The sequence below is a fragment of the Euprymna scolopes genome, chromosome 19 (assembly GCF_053919585.1).
Source record: "Euprymna scolopes isolate OS-2025 chromosome 19, ASM5391958v1, whole genome shotgun sequence".
In the NCBI taxonomy this organism is placed as follows: domain Eukaryota; kingdom Metazoa; phylum Mollusca; class Cephalopoda; order Sepiida; family Sepiolidae; genus Euprymna; species Euprymna scolopes.
In genome coordinates this window covers 65199155-65216890 of record NC_136500.1, presented here as the reverse complement: position 1 = coordinate 65216890, position 17736 = coordinate 65199155, and the positions used below count along the sequence as shown (strand labels likewise).

Here is a 17736-nt window from a genome sequence, read left to right as displayed (position 1 = left end):
TAAAATTAGGGAAAATATCAATAACAACAATATTAGTAATGTTAATAATACTAATAACTGTAATATTAATACTGTCAATAATAACAACAGTATATCTATTTGCAGAAACAATAAGAAGAACCCTGATGTGAATGCCTTCACCTATATTCTACTGACTGCTACATTAATTAAATATAGGATTTCAATCCTTTACGAAGAGAAAGCATATTAGATACGCTTAAACAAATACATTTGTAATTTTTAGATACAGACAACTACATACCATATTAAATAGTCAATCCTTATAAAGTATATGCTAGGTTTTAAAACTTGTAATTTCTGTATTTCTGAGGCTTAAGATAAAATAAATGCATGGAACAATGTAAGTAATTGAAACTTGCTCCATTATCTTTCACTTAGTATCTAGTATCGAGAATCTCTGTTTATGGAATAGGTTTTGTGAAAGTAAGGACAAGATTTTCCAATTTAATTTAACATTTGGTAACTGATGTAGCCTACTTATAATTTTAGCTCCAGTGCATGTTATTTACATGGTTGACATATTGTTTTTTTTTTTCATTTTGAATTATGTAACACAATTAAGTGTTCTTAATTCAATAATTAATATTACTAGTATAATTATAATATTTTTCAATACATTTACTTATTGTGTTTTTACATCAAGAATGTGTTAATAGATTAGTATTTTTAATGTTTAAATATAAATTTTAATTTTTAAGGTATAGTTTATTAAATATAACTATGTATTCTGATTAACACTTGAATTTTAGGTATATTTTACAAATTACATTGTTATGATGACCGAACTTATGCATTCATGACCTGAAATTTCATCTCTCTGTTGCAGATATTGACAGTGTAAGACTCTAAGAAAGCAGCCTGTGTCATTGATGTGCATCAGAAGCAGGGATACGTTATTGAATTCGTGGAAAAAGTGCATTGAGAATGGGGGCTATGTAGAAAAATAAATTTTGAAGCACAAAAGGTTACTCATTTTAATGGTACCACTCCTGTCTTCATAGATCTTCAACTTTTTGAGTTAAAAATTAAATAGGAGGCATTACTTTTGGAATGACCAGCATAACATTGCAATCAATAATGGCTTCTAAATTAACACTAATAAAAACAGTCTTACTCTAAACTGTTTACTTACAAAAGCTTATGTAACAACAATGAGCGATAGCATTAAGTGTGTGTGTGTGCAGTCAGCACCAACCCTATTCAGGGTTTAACCGGCTTCCTCCGAAGGAGGAAGTTTCATAGGAGTATGAAATTCACAAGCAGACCTCAGTTGCATGTATATCCCCGTTGGGGGAGATGACGACGTTAGGTTTTGCAATTTTTTGCAGGGAGGTGTCGACGTCCTCCTACATACAGCACCTGGACTTCCTAAATTGGTCACCCACTTTAGTAATGACCAGGCTCAACGTGGCTTAACTTTGGTGATCTGACAGGAACTGGTGTGTCAACATGATTAAATAGCATTAAGTGAAAGCATATGTTACATTAAAAAGAGAGATCGCGGGAAGCCATGTGTAGGCTGTGCGCAGGAAAGTACATCTTTCCAAAAATATCTGTTCAAGCTAAGTATTGAAACCTGCCTCGGCTGCAAATAACCATGTGAAAGAACACTTGGTTAAATGTCAGAGTTTAGACGTTTTCAATCACTAAACAGAACAAAATGGTTTTGCTTACGTCAGAAGGAAAGCAAATCAATATGGAAAATACCAAATGCTTTCATAAATAGTCAGATTATATTTACACACAGGAAATATTCATCAGCACAAAAGGTGGTCAACCTTTTCTACCTCATGCAACAATTTTTTCACTTTTATTTAGATATGCCACATAAACTTGAAATGTTCTCACCTGCTTAAATGAATATCAACAATACTGTTGTATAAAAATATAATAATATATCAAAGAATGAGAGTTCATATAGAAACGTTGTTTTAATTTGAATCAAATAAAATACGCATCAAGTGCGCTTGAAAGCCAAATACAACGTAATATTAGGAAAATAAACAAATATTTTACTTGTTTGAAATTTATCACAAATATATTTCAGAGGTATCCTCTATCTTCAGTGTGTTGTTTCTTTTTTTTTTTCTTCTTCCTTGCCATGTTGTAAATTTGGAGAAAGAAGTCTGTTTATAAAGAGCCGCGATGGTATTGAGTGAATGCAGGTTAGTGAGGAAGAAGTGGGTACATGGGTTGACAGAGAGATTTTCTCAAATGCATACCAGTCAACTGCTGATCTCAACTTTGGGTTGATATAACAATTTGTGACACCCGCACATCCACCTGCTGGGATTCTGTCTTCTCTGTCATTTTGACACATCCCTAAGGTGTCTATTTACTGAATTGGCATTCCCATCTGAAGCTAACCTTTAGATAAGTGTAATCTTGACAAAATGCTTTAAATCAGTCAACAATTATTTCATTTTTGACAATCAATTGTGTCTTGTTTCTTCCAGCAAAGTAATTCTAAATCAATTAAAAGTTATTTTATTTTTGACTATCAATTTATATCTGGTCTGTGTAAATTATGTTTCGCTCCTGCCAAGTGACACTTTAGGTATACCTACCACAGATATTCATATGGCACAATCACGTTGACACACCGGTTCTCGTAAGATCACCGAAGTTAAGCAATGTTGGGCCTGACCAGTACCAGATGGGTGACTATTTGGGAAAGGTAGGCGCTGTACATACCTTCTGGGAAGGTTGGGCGTGGAACCAGCACCCTCAAAAAAAAGAACTCCTTGCTACAAAAGCATCTACAAAGTTCTAGATGGCTTATGCCCCTTCAGGGGTCCAAGGGCTATGGATGGATGGACCACGGATATTCAACAATATGTATCTAAATCAAAAATTAAAAAAATTGTTGTATGCTTACCATTTCACAATATGTTCTATTTATGTTGCATTTTGTACTTTAATAAACTTGAGTTTCATTAATGTGACAACTTGGATACTAACTCTCATCTGATGCTTCTAAAATACTGCTTATTCTGCATAGTGTATTTAAAAAATAAGGGACTTATCAATCTCATTATGGAAACCTGGATCCAAAACATAAACTCTAACCCAATGCTTCAACAGTGGCTTTCATTCTGCATTGTATATGGCAAGAAATGCTGTTTTTTTTTAACTGAATGCATGTCTCGATAGAACTCACAAAGATCAAAGGTGTGGACATACACCTCATATGACTGGTGGAGCAAATATTTTTCCAATAGTGGCAGAGAACTTCGTAAAAAGATCTGATAATTCCAAAGCTTATGACGGCATCCATCGGGCTAATATGCACACCCTTCTAAACAAATAAGTTTCACACATATAAGAATCTTTCCTCTGTATCTTCTCTTTACATTTAACTTAGGATTAAATTATTCACTTTAGTTGGATAAGAATTTTTCTTTTCAGCAAAGATAAGGCATTATTAATGTGCTATATATCGACATAAAACTGAGAAATTTTATCTAAAACTTTCATAGCCAACAAATACCCTCCTCCCTCATTATTCCCATTTTTTTTAGGTAATTGTAATGTTTTTTTGTTTGTTGTTGTTTTTAAACAAGAAAACAACCTTTGCATAATAAAATAAAGATAAGTACTTAGTGTTTTTTATGAAACAATAGATAAATATAGTAATCACTAATTTTTGTAATTTCTTTCAAATGGTTTTCAATAATATAACTTGCTAATTCATTTTTAGGACATTTTGTTAAATAGCTACATTATTTATAATCACTGCATACATATATATTAGTGGTCTGGCAAGGCCACAGGGGAGACAACTAAGAAAAAAAAACTCTGAGCAAAATTCATCCCAAAATAGCAAAACTAAAGCTGGCTTGCCGTGACACTATATATACAAATTTGGCATATTTTATTGGTTTAAAAATACAGATTCTTTTTTACCAGTTGTCATAAAATTTTAACGATAGAATAGTATTTTTATATATATATATGTATATATATATATATATATATATATATATATATTTGCATTACAGATGATCCAAAAAGATATTGGTACCATCAATTTTAAAAAAGGACCAATATCTGATCAACAGAAGTTGAAGAGAGTTTGGCATAAGCAACCAGAGATTGCTCCCCTTTGTTTTTGATTTGAAACTGAGGGTACTGATGTTTTTCTGATCTTCTGTAGTACAAATATAAATAAATGGTACATTCTTATTTTGATTTTTTTTAAATATAATCTTGTACTCTACTGTCGTTCACTTCCACAAACCTTGCATATATTTATCCATATATAAAGTTAGGTTATTTGTCCCACTAACATTTATATTAAAAGCCCAGTGCAGTCAGGTGAGAGAAATCTGGGTGAGGGCCTAGCATTTGCTTGCATACAACAGGTCAATCCTGACACAATTGCTATACAATTTACTTGGATGTAGAGAATACAGCCCATGATACTATAAGATGCAACACCTCACAAAATTTTGCTAATGGTGCTTTGAAGTTGTACTGAATTTATATCCACTACCTCAGCCTATCCTAGGTAGCAGATAAAATCTTCTACCTCTAGGATTTTGTCATCTTGTACAATCTCTTTTCAGAAACAACCACCTATAATGTTTGCCTGTCCTAGGTATCACCTACACTTGAAGTTGAAACTTGGGACTGACTTACTCTTTTAGTCAGTACACCTTATGTAATAGAACTATAAATGTACATATATTAATGTAGTATATATTTTTATTCTTTCCAGAATATGAGGAACGGTATAAACCTCCAGAAGTCCATCACTTGGAACTGAATTTTATCTAGTACTTTATCGATTATGCCAGACAATTCTAGTATAAATTTTGTGAGTCTTAAACCTATTCTTGCTTTTAGATGAACAATATTATTCTTCTGGAGGTTGAAGGTTTAATCCTCAGTGCAGGCAATACTAAGAATACAATTACAAATTACTTAAGCCTTCTACCTGGCCATTGCTAATGGAATGAGAGCATTCTACTTCTATAGCCAGCCAGTGGCATTCATTCTAAGCGGGCTGAACTGGCTTCCCCCAAAAGAGGAAGTTTCATGGGATTAAATTCACAAATGGTCCCCAGTCACATGTATATCCCAGTCAAAGAAGATGCTGATGTTAGGCTTTTTGCAGTTCTTGCAAAGAAGTGTTGCCATCCTTCTACATACAGTGTCTGATATTCCCAACTGATCACCCATTTGGTACTAATCAGGCTCAACATTGCTTAACTTCAGTGATCTAATGAGAACTGGTGTGTCAACATGATTATTCCATACATTCTACTCTGATGAATTAAATAAAGGGTTCTGTTTGAAATTTGGAGCAGATTTCTGAATTTGACAGAACGATTCTCAAGTTCAAAATACAATTGAAGAAGATCGGAGGTTACATTGGCCGAAATGTTGTGAAAATAACACTCAAGACGAGAACAGTAGTCTGAATAATCAAAATGTTACTTATATATAGATATTAAAACATCAACTATTGTTTCCACTATTTGTTTTTCAAAATTGTAAAGAATTAGATATAATTGCTTGCTTTGAGGAATTGAAAAAACAAAAAAAAACAAAAAAAAACAATGCACATATCTAAATTCTTGCCCCCTGAAGGAAAATGGTAAAAATAAAGAAATGGCTAAAAAAAAATTTGTCTCTTGTTTACTGAACGCTAATGAGATCTAAAAATCATGTCAGTGGTTTTCTGATGGAAGTAAGTAATTGGCAATTTATTAGGGGAAGAAGGAAAGTAAAACAGTGAACATGGCACAGTCAGATTGCCGCAATTATTTGCTTTTGTTCCATTTTATTTTCCATCCATTTTCAAACTTCATCTATATGCTTCTGCTCAGTGGAACGAAAATCTGCTTTCTTTATCAAATTTCACAAATACGACAATTTTATATATATAATAATAAGAGACACAGAGATCGGTGTGTATAGATCTTGACAGTTAATAGTGACTGGGGTCCAAGGTTGAATATAACTGACAAAATAGTTTCAGAAACACTGATAGTTCTTGGTAAAGATGAATTGTATATACATATTTATCTTTGAATATTCTTAACCTTGATTAATCTATATAATTATAAAACTCAAATGACCTTGTAACGAGTGATGTAACCCACTTTCCAGTTTATGACATCTGGTTGCGCATGTGCGCATAAACATTAACTCATAACAACGTAAACAAATAAACACAAATCGCTTCTTTTGCATATTTTGACCTACGCACTGAAATATTAACGTTATTATTTCGAAATTATTATTTAACATGGGAAGAGTGGGGGTGTTTTGCAACTATTCTTTATTAAAACTATACTGTCGCTATTTTCTTACAACTAATCAACTTTAACCGGTTGACAAACATAAGAACAATTGTAGTAAAGCCAAGACTACTACTACTGCTACTACTACTATTACTACTCTCTATCCGTCCCTTTTCCTTCCTTCCTTCTTTTTTTATTTTTTGTTTACATTTCTAGATACAAAATAGTTGTGTGAGAACGGTGAATTTGTTGACACATTTACTAATCTGTTTCAATATTAGTTTTATTTTATTTATTTAGGTTTTATTTTTTGTTTCAAGTTTTATTAATTATTTTTATTTAGATTTTAAGTTTCTATAACTAGGTTGAAGGATTCCAATATGGGTTTTTCATTCTCATCGGTAGGTTCATGTGCATTTTTGCTGCTAAATGACTTTCGTCAGCGTTCGATTCGTAGGAAAATCATGTTTAATTTTCGATTTTTGAGCGATTATTCAGAAAAATAGGTAACTTTACACGAATAGGGAGGATTTTTTTTTCATGTTTGAGTGATCCGTCCGTGATTTTTCATTTTAATATACTTTCCTAGAAATGTTTCTGTTATGTCAAAAAAAATCTATTTTCTTTATGTCACAAGTGTCACACTCATACATGAATTCCATAGCTAATATAACATACTGACCTAATGGGTCACGGGTAGTCTAGTATATCTATAAAAGTGAAATTGTCTGTCTGTGTGTGTACATTTCCCTACTAAATTACTCTATCTGTTTTTGATCCATAGATTCGAGATTTGACATAAGAGTATTGAGATTTGGGGAAATCTTTTGGATCAGTTTTTGGCCAGAAATTTGGCTGTCAAGGAGTCAAAGTTCAATGAGTTGACCTTTGAGAACTCTACCAAACTCCTCTTTTGGGTCTAAACACTTGAAATTTTAGATATAGGTTCTTTAGACATGGATCAAACTTTATAATTTGATTTGAGCCCAAAACAATAAATGTTAAGGGGTCAAAATTGGGGTCAAAGTTAAAAAAAATTGACCTCTGTGGTCTCTACCAAATTACTCAGCCAATTTTTGGTCTAAATATTTGAAATTTTACATAAAGTCTATTCAGACACAGGACAAGCTTTTTAATCAGATTTTGGCCGAAAATTAGGCTTCCAAGAGGTCAAAGTTCAAAAGATTTTACATTCGCGGTCTCTAGCAAAATATTAAGCCAATTTTTAGTCTCAACATTTTAAATTTTACTCATGCATGCAGCAAGCTTTTTAATCAGTTTTTGTGTGAAAGTTTCGCTGCCAAGAGATCAAACAGTTGATCTTTGCAGACTCTTTCAAACTCCTCCGCAAATTTTGGGTCTAAACACTTGAAATTTTAGATGTACGTTACCTAGACATGGGTCAAACATTTTAATTTGATTTGAGCCCAAAACAATAAATGTTAAGTGGTCAAAATTGGGATCAAAGTTAAAAAAAAAAATTACCTCTGCAGTCTCTCCTAACTTTTCTCTATAATAGTTAAGGAAGTTTATTATATAGAAAGGCATTACTGTACATATGCACACTTTTTAATATATACATATACACATGAAGTTATGAACAGTACATAGAGCCCGAACAAAGCCGGGCAGAACTGCTAGTATACCTATAAAAAGGTAAATTGTCTGTCTCTGTGTCTGTCTGTATGTGTACATTTCCCTACCAAATTACTCTGTCAATTTTCAGTCTACAAACTCAAGATTTGACATAAGGGGTAGTGAGATTTGCCAAAATCTTTCGTTTTCGGCCAGAAATTTGGCTGTCAAGGGGTCAAAGTTACACAATTTTACCTTTGAAACCTCTACCAAACTCCTCCGACAATTTTGGATTTAAACACTTGAAATTTTAGATGTAGGTTACTTGGACATGCATTAAACTTATTAATTTGATTTGAGCCCGAAACAATAAAGGGTCAAAGTTTAAAAATTTTGACCTCTTAGTCAATTTTTGGTCTAAACATTAGACATTTTACATAAAGTGTATTCAAACATGAGGCAAGCTTTTTAATCTGATTTTGACGGAAAATTTGCCTGTTTAGGGGTCAAAGTTCAAAGGATTTGACCTTTGCACTCTCTAGCAAACTATTTAGCCAATTTTGAGTCTAAATATTTAAAATTTTACATAAAAGATATTCAGGCATGCAGCAAGCTTTTTAATCAGTTTTTGGGTGAAAATTTGGCTGCCAAGAGATCAAAGTTGAAAGAGTTGACATTTGTAGGCTCTACCAAATTCCTCTGCCAATTTTGGTTCTAAACACTTGAAATTTTAGATGTAGGTTACCTGGATATGAGTCAAACTTTTTAATATATATATGCACACATCACATTTTTTTATTTTTAATATTGTTTCGATAAGAAAATCCCAGTTCACACAGATAGAAAATTGAAAATTTCAGTAAAATTTCGATGACTCTTTTTATTTAAGCAAAATGAACTTAAATGGCTTCTAGTTATTATCTCTTCGTGCCACACCAGTAATCATTCTGTACATGTAGTTGATGTGTACACAAACATTCTGTAAACCTTCCATTTTAAACATACATAAATTATCTCTTTTGTGAATATATGCCTTTTTAACTCATTATTTTGTTTTGTTTAACTTATGACAATGTCTATCGTTTTTCTCACATTTGATTATAAAACATGAAAAATATTTTCACTGAAATATTTCCCTGAATTCAGTTCATCCCCAAAATACCCTAAAGAAAGACCTCCAAAAACAGGCGTGAACACATCCCTAAAAACCAATGACAGTCTCCCTAAAACTGGTGAATGAAATCCCATAACTGGTGAATTATGATATGAACTCAACAACAACAACAACAACAAAAAAGGGAATTTGTTCATGACAAGCTAAAAAAGAACAAAAAAAACAAAATTGCGACCTTTTGATTAAACGAAAAGCAAAAAAATAACCATAAGAAACATCAAATCACAAAAGGACCACAAAATAATGAACAATCTTCTGATCCAATCAACAAAATAACGGAAAAAAAATTATCAAAAGGTCAAAACTACCAAAAAAAATTGCAATTTCTGATATTTTTCAAAGATAACCAGCAAACGAGATAAATCTCTCACGTAAATATTGGAAGCAAAGTGAACCAAATTTCCGACAAAATACTATCCCAAAATTTTGCATGTGATTATAATATCCAGTGCAATATCAGTTTAGCTATTTTCGATTTAAGTGCAGCAGTATATCCTTCCAATTTTTTCCCTACAAAATATATGAATCTTCAAAAAAAAAAGTTTGTCGCTTGCTTTTTGCAAGCGACAAACTTTTTTTTTTGCCTGATATAATAAAGATATTTTTTTGAGTCAAAGTCGTTTTTTTTGTTTTTTTATTTTTCGATATAAGAAAATATGAACATTTTTTTATTATTAACACTGTAAATGGTTTGATAAAAGTGCAGGTTTTTTTTTTTAAGAAATTTTTCGGATTAATGACGGGCTTAAATAATATTTGGTGCTAATGCAGAGAGTGGTCCGCGCTATTTTTAAAATCGTATTTCCACGTTTAATTAAAGTTTTATTATATGTTTTTTTTTATTTAATTCTAAGGTTAAAATACAGATTAGGTACAAAACACGCTCTTCTCCCCATGTTAAGAATGGCTTTTTAAATAACGTTATTATTTCAGCACGGATCAATCCCTACATGAGTACCGTACTTTCACCTAACAATTTAATAAACAAAACATGGTACTTATGCAGAGAAAGTACCGTACTAAAATAATAACATTATTTAGAAAGCCATTCTTAACATGGGGAGGGCGTTTTGTAACTATTCTATACTTTCACCTAACAATTTAATAAACAAAAGATGGTACTTATGCAGAGAAGGTACCGTGCTGAAATAATGCTATTAAGAAAGCCATTCTTAATATGGGAAAGGGAGGGTGTTCTGTAACTATTTTATACTTTCACCTAACAATTTAATAAACAAAAGATAGTACTTATGCAGAGAAGGTACCGTGCTGAAATAATACCGTTATTTAGAAAGCTATTCTTAACATGGGGAGGGGAGTTTTGCATCTATTCTATACTTTCACCTAACAATTTAATAAACAAAAATAGTATGTATGCATAGAAAATACCGTGCTGAAATAATGTTATTTAGAAAGACATTCTTAACATGGAGACAGTATTTTGTAACTATTCTGTCCTTTCACCTAACAATTTAAAAACAAAACATGGTACTTATGCAGAGAAGCTACCCTGCTGAAATAATGACATTATTTAGAAAGCCATTCTTAACATGGGAATGGGTGTGTTCTAACTATTCTGGACTTTCACCTAACAATTTAATAAACAAAAGTTAAACTTAAGCAGACAAGGAACAGTACTGAATCATTAACGTTATTTAGAAAGCCATTCTTAACATGGGGAGGGAGGATGTTTTCTAACTATTCTGTACTTATGGTGCTAATGCAGAGAGTGATCCGCGCTATTTTTTAAATCGTATTTCCACGTTTAATTAAAGTTTTATGATAAGTTTTTTATTCAATTGTAAGGTTAAAGTACAGAATAGGTACAAAACACCCAACCCTCCCCATGTTAAGAATGGCTTTTTAAATAATAACATTATTATTTCAGCACGAATCACTCTCTGCATGAATACCGATTAATGTTTTGTTGTTTGCTTTTTTTTTACCATATTTTTTTTGTTTTTTTTAAGAAAACCTTTTTTAACAAAAATTGAAAGTACACGTTTTTTCTTCTTTTTTTTTTTTTAATGAAATTGTTTTTATATAAGACTAGCGAGGGGTACCCGGCGTTGCCTGGGTGTTTGGGGTGGGGGGGGGGTTAAAAATAAAAAAGTAAGTATGAGGATCGAACCCGAACCCTTGAGGCAAAGTTGTAAATTAAAGTGTGAAAAAAAAAGTGCGATGTTAACCATTGCCCCACCGCGACATGCTTACGGAAACATGTTTGAATTTATTTAATTACTTGGATTTAGCAGGTGCCCGTTTTAATAAGTTAATGAGGTCAACTGCGGGATAGTATTCATTTACTGCTGAACGCTTTTTTTTTCCCACCCCCAAGATGTTATAGGAAAAAGACTAACCCACATGCGGCGAGGGACAAATATTGAATATTTATCTTCCCGAAATCGAGCAAATTAAATAGACAGGCGAGCTTCGTTGTTAACTGTGAGATATTACAATTTGTATGTGATATAAAAAGTTTTAAAAAGTTGTTAAGCGAGCGACCGCTTCTCTGAAAGAAGCCTTTTGTAGACACACAGAAAAAGCGAACACACATGCATACATACATACATACATTTTCGCTTTTATATTTATAGAAAATATGAATGCTTTTTCTTTATTAAAGAAATTGGGTACTCGTGCACTTATTTGATCTGTGCTGAAATAATAACGTTATTATTTAAAAAGCCATTCTTAACATGGGGAGAAGAGAGTGTTTTGTACCTATTCTGTACTTTAACCTTACAATTGAATCTCCACAATTTTTTTTTTAAATGACGACTTTGATAGGTTTTCAACTATGCTGAATACGGAAATCACATTGGAATTTTGCAGAAATAAGTAGTTATCGAGATATAAAAAGTTGTATAATGCATTGTAATCTCTGGCAGCCATCTTTTTTACATGCTTGCGTGCGTCATAAACAAATCTACGCACGTAACAAAGATGGCCGCTAAAGAATACAATGCATAAAACAACTATTTATATCTTGATAACTACTTATTTTTGCAAAATTTCAATGCGATTTCCGTATTCAGCATAGTCGGAAATCTTTAAAAGTCATCATTTAAAAGAAAATTGTGGCGGTGGACCTAATCTAAAAAAATACCAAAAAAAACCATAAAACTTTAATTAAACTTCGAAATACGATTTTAAAAATTAGCGCGGATCAGTAAGTGCATTAGCACCCATTAATCGACTAACGTGACCTTATTGCCAAATAAGCTCCGGCTACAATGTTGAACGCACCATTCAGATTGTTTTGTTTTTTTTTGTTTTTTTCAAGTTAAATTCAACTTTCACAATATCTTTTTATTTTTTTATAATTTCACAATATCTTTTTTTAATAATAAATTGTTAGTTAAAAGTACAGAATAGTTACAAAACACCATTCCCTCTCTATGGTAAGAATGGCTGGAAAAAAATATTAGGTACTCATGTAGAGAGTGATCGGTGCTGAAATAATAATGTTATTATTTAAAAAGCCATTCTTAACATGGGGAGGGTGTTTTGTACCTATTCTGTACTGTAACCTTACAATTGAATAAAAAAACATATTATAAAACTTTAATTAAACTTGGAAATAGGATTTAAAAAATAGCGCGGATCAGTAAATTCATTAGCACCAGAAATTGTTAGGTGAGATACAGAAAAGTTTCTACCAAGAAAACCATTTTTTTTTTTTTTTTTTTTTACTATTCTTACCAAGGGGAGGGGATGGTGTTTTGTCACTATTCTGTGCTTTCAACTAACAATTTATTAAAAAAACAAAAGGTAAATTTTCACATTGGGTCCACCTCCACTATTTTTTAACATGGGTAGTTTGGGGGTGTTTATTCTGAAAGCCGTTCTTAACATGTAGAGAATGGTGGTATTTATTCCAAAAGCCGTTTTTAAAAGACGAAAGACAGGTAAAAGGTTAAAACATGTGGTTAAGCATGGGTGTTGTTTATTCAGAAAGCCGTTCTTAATATGGGGAGGTTGGGAGTGTTTATTCATGGCCGTCAGTGAATTATAGTGCATAGTGCAGGTCTTTATATCTCGAAAACTAATTGCCTCTGCAGATTTTAAATGAGATTTTCTTATTCAGCATAGTCGAAAATTGTGAAGGTGGACCTAATGTAAAAAAAATACCCTCCCCCAAAAAAGATATCGTGAAATTTAAATTTAAGCGCGGTACTAAAAATAAAATCAGACAGGAAAATACACCTTTACGTTTGTACTTGCACGAAGACTTGAAAAAGTTGTCAACAAAATCAAATATATAACAAGTAAATATTATGAAAGGCAAGATAAGTTACTTTTCTACCTAATTGGATAATTTTTAGTGTTTTTATTGGGTCTGTACTACTGTACATATAGATTCGAAAACGTTGTCAAAAAATAAATGTATAACAAATATTATCAAAGGCAAGATATGTTATTTTATTACCAAAATGGATAATTTTTTTTGTTTTTTTAATGTAAAATGTTTATTCGGCTCGAAAAACACAGCGTTTACTGCTATATTTGAAAATTACAAATGGCGGCAGACTGTGTTAAACACATTAGGTTTGGGAAAATGAGTTAAAACTAAAAAACTATACAAAATACTGTTAAAAACCACCGAATACATGTCTGCCTATGTCACGGTAACATATATTGAGTGAATTCCTGACAGTATTTTGTATAGTTTTTACTTTTAACTCATTTTCCCAAACTTAACATGTTCAACACAGTCTGCCACTATTTGTATCTTTCAAATATACAGATAAACACTACATGTTTTCGAACCGATTAAACATTTTACACTAAATAAAAACACTAAAATCTTATTCAGTTAGGTAGAAAAGTAACTTATCTTGCCTTTGATAACATTTATTTGTTATATTTATTTTTCAACAACTTTTTCGTTTCTGTGTTTAGTAATACAACCCCGTTTTATTTACTATAACGTTTAGTCGGCTCGAAAAACAGTGTTTATCAGTGTATTTGAAAAATACAAACGGTGACGGACACTGTTGATGATTTTAAGTTTGAGAAAATGATTTAAAACTAAAAAACTATACAAAATACTGTCAGAAACCCACCGAATATGTCAGCCTATGTCACAATAACATATAATCAGTAGGTGTCTGACACTGTTTTGTATAGTTTTTCATTGATTTGCCCAAACTTAACGTATTCAACAGAGTCTGCGACCATTCATCTTTTTCAAATACATAGATAAACACAGAGTTTTTTGAGCCGATTAAACATTTTACATTAAATAAAAACGCTAAAAAATTATCCAGTTAAATAAAAACGTAATTTACCTTACCTTTGCTTTCATTTATTCGTTTTTGAACAACTTTTTTGAATCTGTGTATAGTACCCCCCCTTACCCAAATATTAATTAAAAACTCACATTTTTTAATACAATAAAAAAGAAAACTATTTAGCGTTTAAACATTTTAGCAACTTTCGGCTTAATCCACTGAATGTTGGTCGAGCCCAAGCCATGATTGACGGTAACTTCTGAGGATCCAGATCCAATTCTGCAAGAGTACCATTTTTTTTTCATTTTCGCCTTTTTTTTATTACTTTTTGGAGTGGATTGCTGTACTAAGAATATAAGAAACATGCATTTTCTCTTTTTTTATATATACATATATATATATATATACACTGACACAAAATTCAGCAAAAAAATGTTTTAGCAACAGTTTAAATATAAAGTATTTTCTGTTTACAAAAGAGAACATTATTTATATAAAACAACAAATACAACTCTATATCTGGGCGGGAAGTTGATGATGTTTACACATGGATGTACAAAATCAAAATATGTAAACGTGTTTGTTCACATGTCATCTGTGCATACACTATCCTGAATAAAAACAAATAATTAAATTTTGGACCAATCAGAAAACTTTCTGAATTTATTTGAAATGGTGTTTCTGGGAGCTACCTAAACCTTTTAAAAGCCAGATTTTTCTTCAATAAACCAGTGAAACGCAGTTGACCAGAGTCTATAGCTCAGTGTCACTGGGTGCCCCACTCTGGGCGCTCATCTCTGCAACATTTCTCTCCACTTACACACACACACAAATTAACGAACACACACACACACATTAACGAACACACAAACACTCACAATTCATTAACTTATTATCGTCTGCAATCTATATAAACTTTATTCATTGAAATATTCCAATCTTTTCACTGAACTCCAATTATGAAATCGAATGAACATTAACGCTTATAAACAACTTTCAATGAATAATAATTTATAAAAATGAGCAGGGAAGTTTGGAATACAATTTTCCTGATCCCTGAAACTCGCGGTTCTTAATTAATCGATCCAGACTTCTTCTAATGTCTTAGCTAATAAACTACTTTGCTTTCACAAGAACTCTAAAAATATTCACGAACATTTTATATTTTCCTCATTATTTTGTTTTGTTTACCGTATGACAATGTCTCTTGATTTTCTCACATTTGATTATAAAACATGCAAAACAGTTTCACTAAACTATTTCTCTGAATCTGGCTCATCCCCAAAATACTTTTCTCCTTACAAAATACCATAAAGTAACCCCCCCCCTAAATGCGTAAACACATCCCTAAATATCAATGACCACCTCCCTAAAACTGGTGAACAAAATCCCATAGGCACACCAATGTGCCATGGCATGGTGATTGGGTACTACTGCTGTGTGGGAACAAGAAGATAGCAAACAGTCAAGATAAAAGAAAAGTAAATATGAAAATGGATGACATCATAAAAAAAGAATCATAACTTTTAGCAACTTTATAGATAGACTAAACAATGTGTTAGGTCTTGGAAGAAAACTGAATGGATTAATATGACAGACTTGTCTCTTTAGTTGATTTTTATGATTTAGGCCAGATACAGTGGCATAGCATCAGATTTTGCCGCCTGGGGCGGTCATACAATTTGCCCCCCATCCCACTAGCAGATGATTACCTGTTTTGCCCCCCCCCCCGCTGGTATATGACAACCTGTTAAAACCTTCAGAATTCCAAAAAGCCCTAAAAATATTTATTTTCATTAAACTAATGTTTACACAATTCCCTTCAATTACCCTCTTTTTTAAAATTTTAATTTAATTTAACAATTTCTTTTCAATAATTTGAATAATAATAAGTATGTAAAAATTAATCTGTAGGTAATTATGTAAATGTTAATATGAAACAAAAGAAACCAAATATTTTTTTCAAAACAAATTATAAAAAAATGGTAAATTGAATTAATTGGCTACACAAAGAAATATAATAATGAATTTAAATGAGAACATTTGGACACCTGAAAATGTTGTGAAATGATGAAATCATTTTTATTTACTTACTAGAAAAGCGTATTTACTTGCAAGATTGTTAACTTGTTGAAATCTGCAAGATATTTTTTCAGTCAACCTGTCTATGACAGACAGCATTTCCCATCTCAACTCAGTATCAAACCCCAGTGCTGCAACAGTCAATCGTTCACCACCCATTTGTTTCTTTTTGCGGATACAATGCTCCATGCTTATCCCCATTTTAGTCAGATTTAATGAATGGTTAGTGTATGGCAACAATAGAGCTTTTGGGTTGATTTCGGAGATTCGTTTCTGAACACCCGATCGGTGGCGTGCCATAATAGCAGCATTGTCAAATGCCTGGCTAATACAGTCATCAATCTGAATCCCACCGTTCTCCAGTTCTCTCATAATCAGTTTAGAAACGACTCCTCTACTGTCACTTTATGTTCGTCAATTTTTATGTAGCGCAACACCTCACTCATCTAGTCCTTGTGAGATACATCAGGAGTGCTATTAAAAATTATGCATAAATATTTGCTTTCCTTGATCTGATCCATGATTTTCTTTCTCATCTGCTTTGCCAAAATGCTCACAAATTCATTTTGAATTTCTGGTAACAGATAAGAAGTAATGATTTTCTTTCCCAAGTTAACTTTCACCAAATGTTCACGGAGCACAGGGTCATACTTGGCCAATAAATTTACGCATTCTAAAAAATTCCCTTTGTTTTATTTATCTCTTTCATCATTATGGATGTCTTCACGGTGACCCTGTAGTGCCAGATTCTGCTTGGTGAGAAACCTGATGATGTCCAGCAATCTAGCAAGAATTTCCCGCCACTTCTTAGTTTCTTTCTCAATAAGATATTGCTCTACTAAGTCAACTACCTTTCCTTCAGCATGCCGGATTTCTAGATCCTTCCAGCTGAGAAACGCTTGAGCATGAGATGTGCTAGATTCATGTTCATATACTTTTGGGTTTAATTTCCACATCAACAAACCCACATCAGCAGAAAAACTCGGCAGTCCAGTTGAAAACAGTCTGCAGCAAAAGCAAAATAAAACTTTTTTGGAAGTAGAATACACCATCCATGTTCTCAAAATTTTCTCACCGTTGCACAATTCCCAATAGAACCATTTTTTAGTTAGCTTTCTAACGTCGCCTTTTGATTTTGTTCCTGGTTGGACTACTTTCTTGAATTCATGATGAAGGTGCTGCACAGCGGCAGATCCCTGCCGAACAAGCATAGCACGAATTTTACGATTAATCTCAACTGGCCATAAACCAATATCTGTAAAATCGGTTTCAGTGTATGTTTTCGCGCCATGATTGCCTTTTCAATTCTTCGACTTCAGGCGCATCATCATCATTGACAGTTTTGATGTATCAACACTGTCGATGTCGACTTCCGAAGTAACAGTATCAACGTTAG

General features: G+C 32.4%; 1 protein-coding gene across 2 annotated transcripts in view; it reads left to right on the top strand.

Moving 5' to 3' along the window:
- The window catches only part of LOC145240166 (meiosis 1 arrest protein-like), a 644978-nt gene that overhangs the window by 246832 nt on the left and 380410 nt on the right, over window positions 1–17736 (top strand). The window lies entirely within an intron of this gene.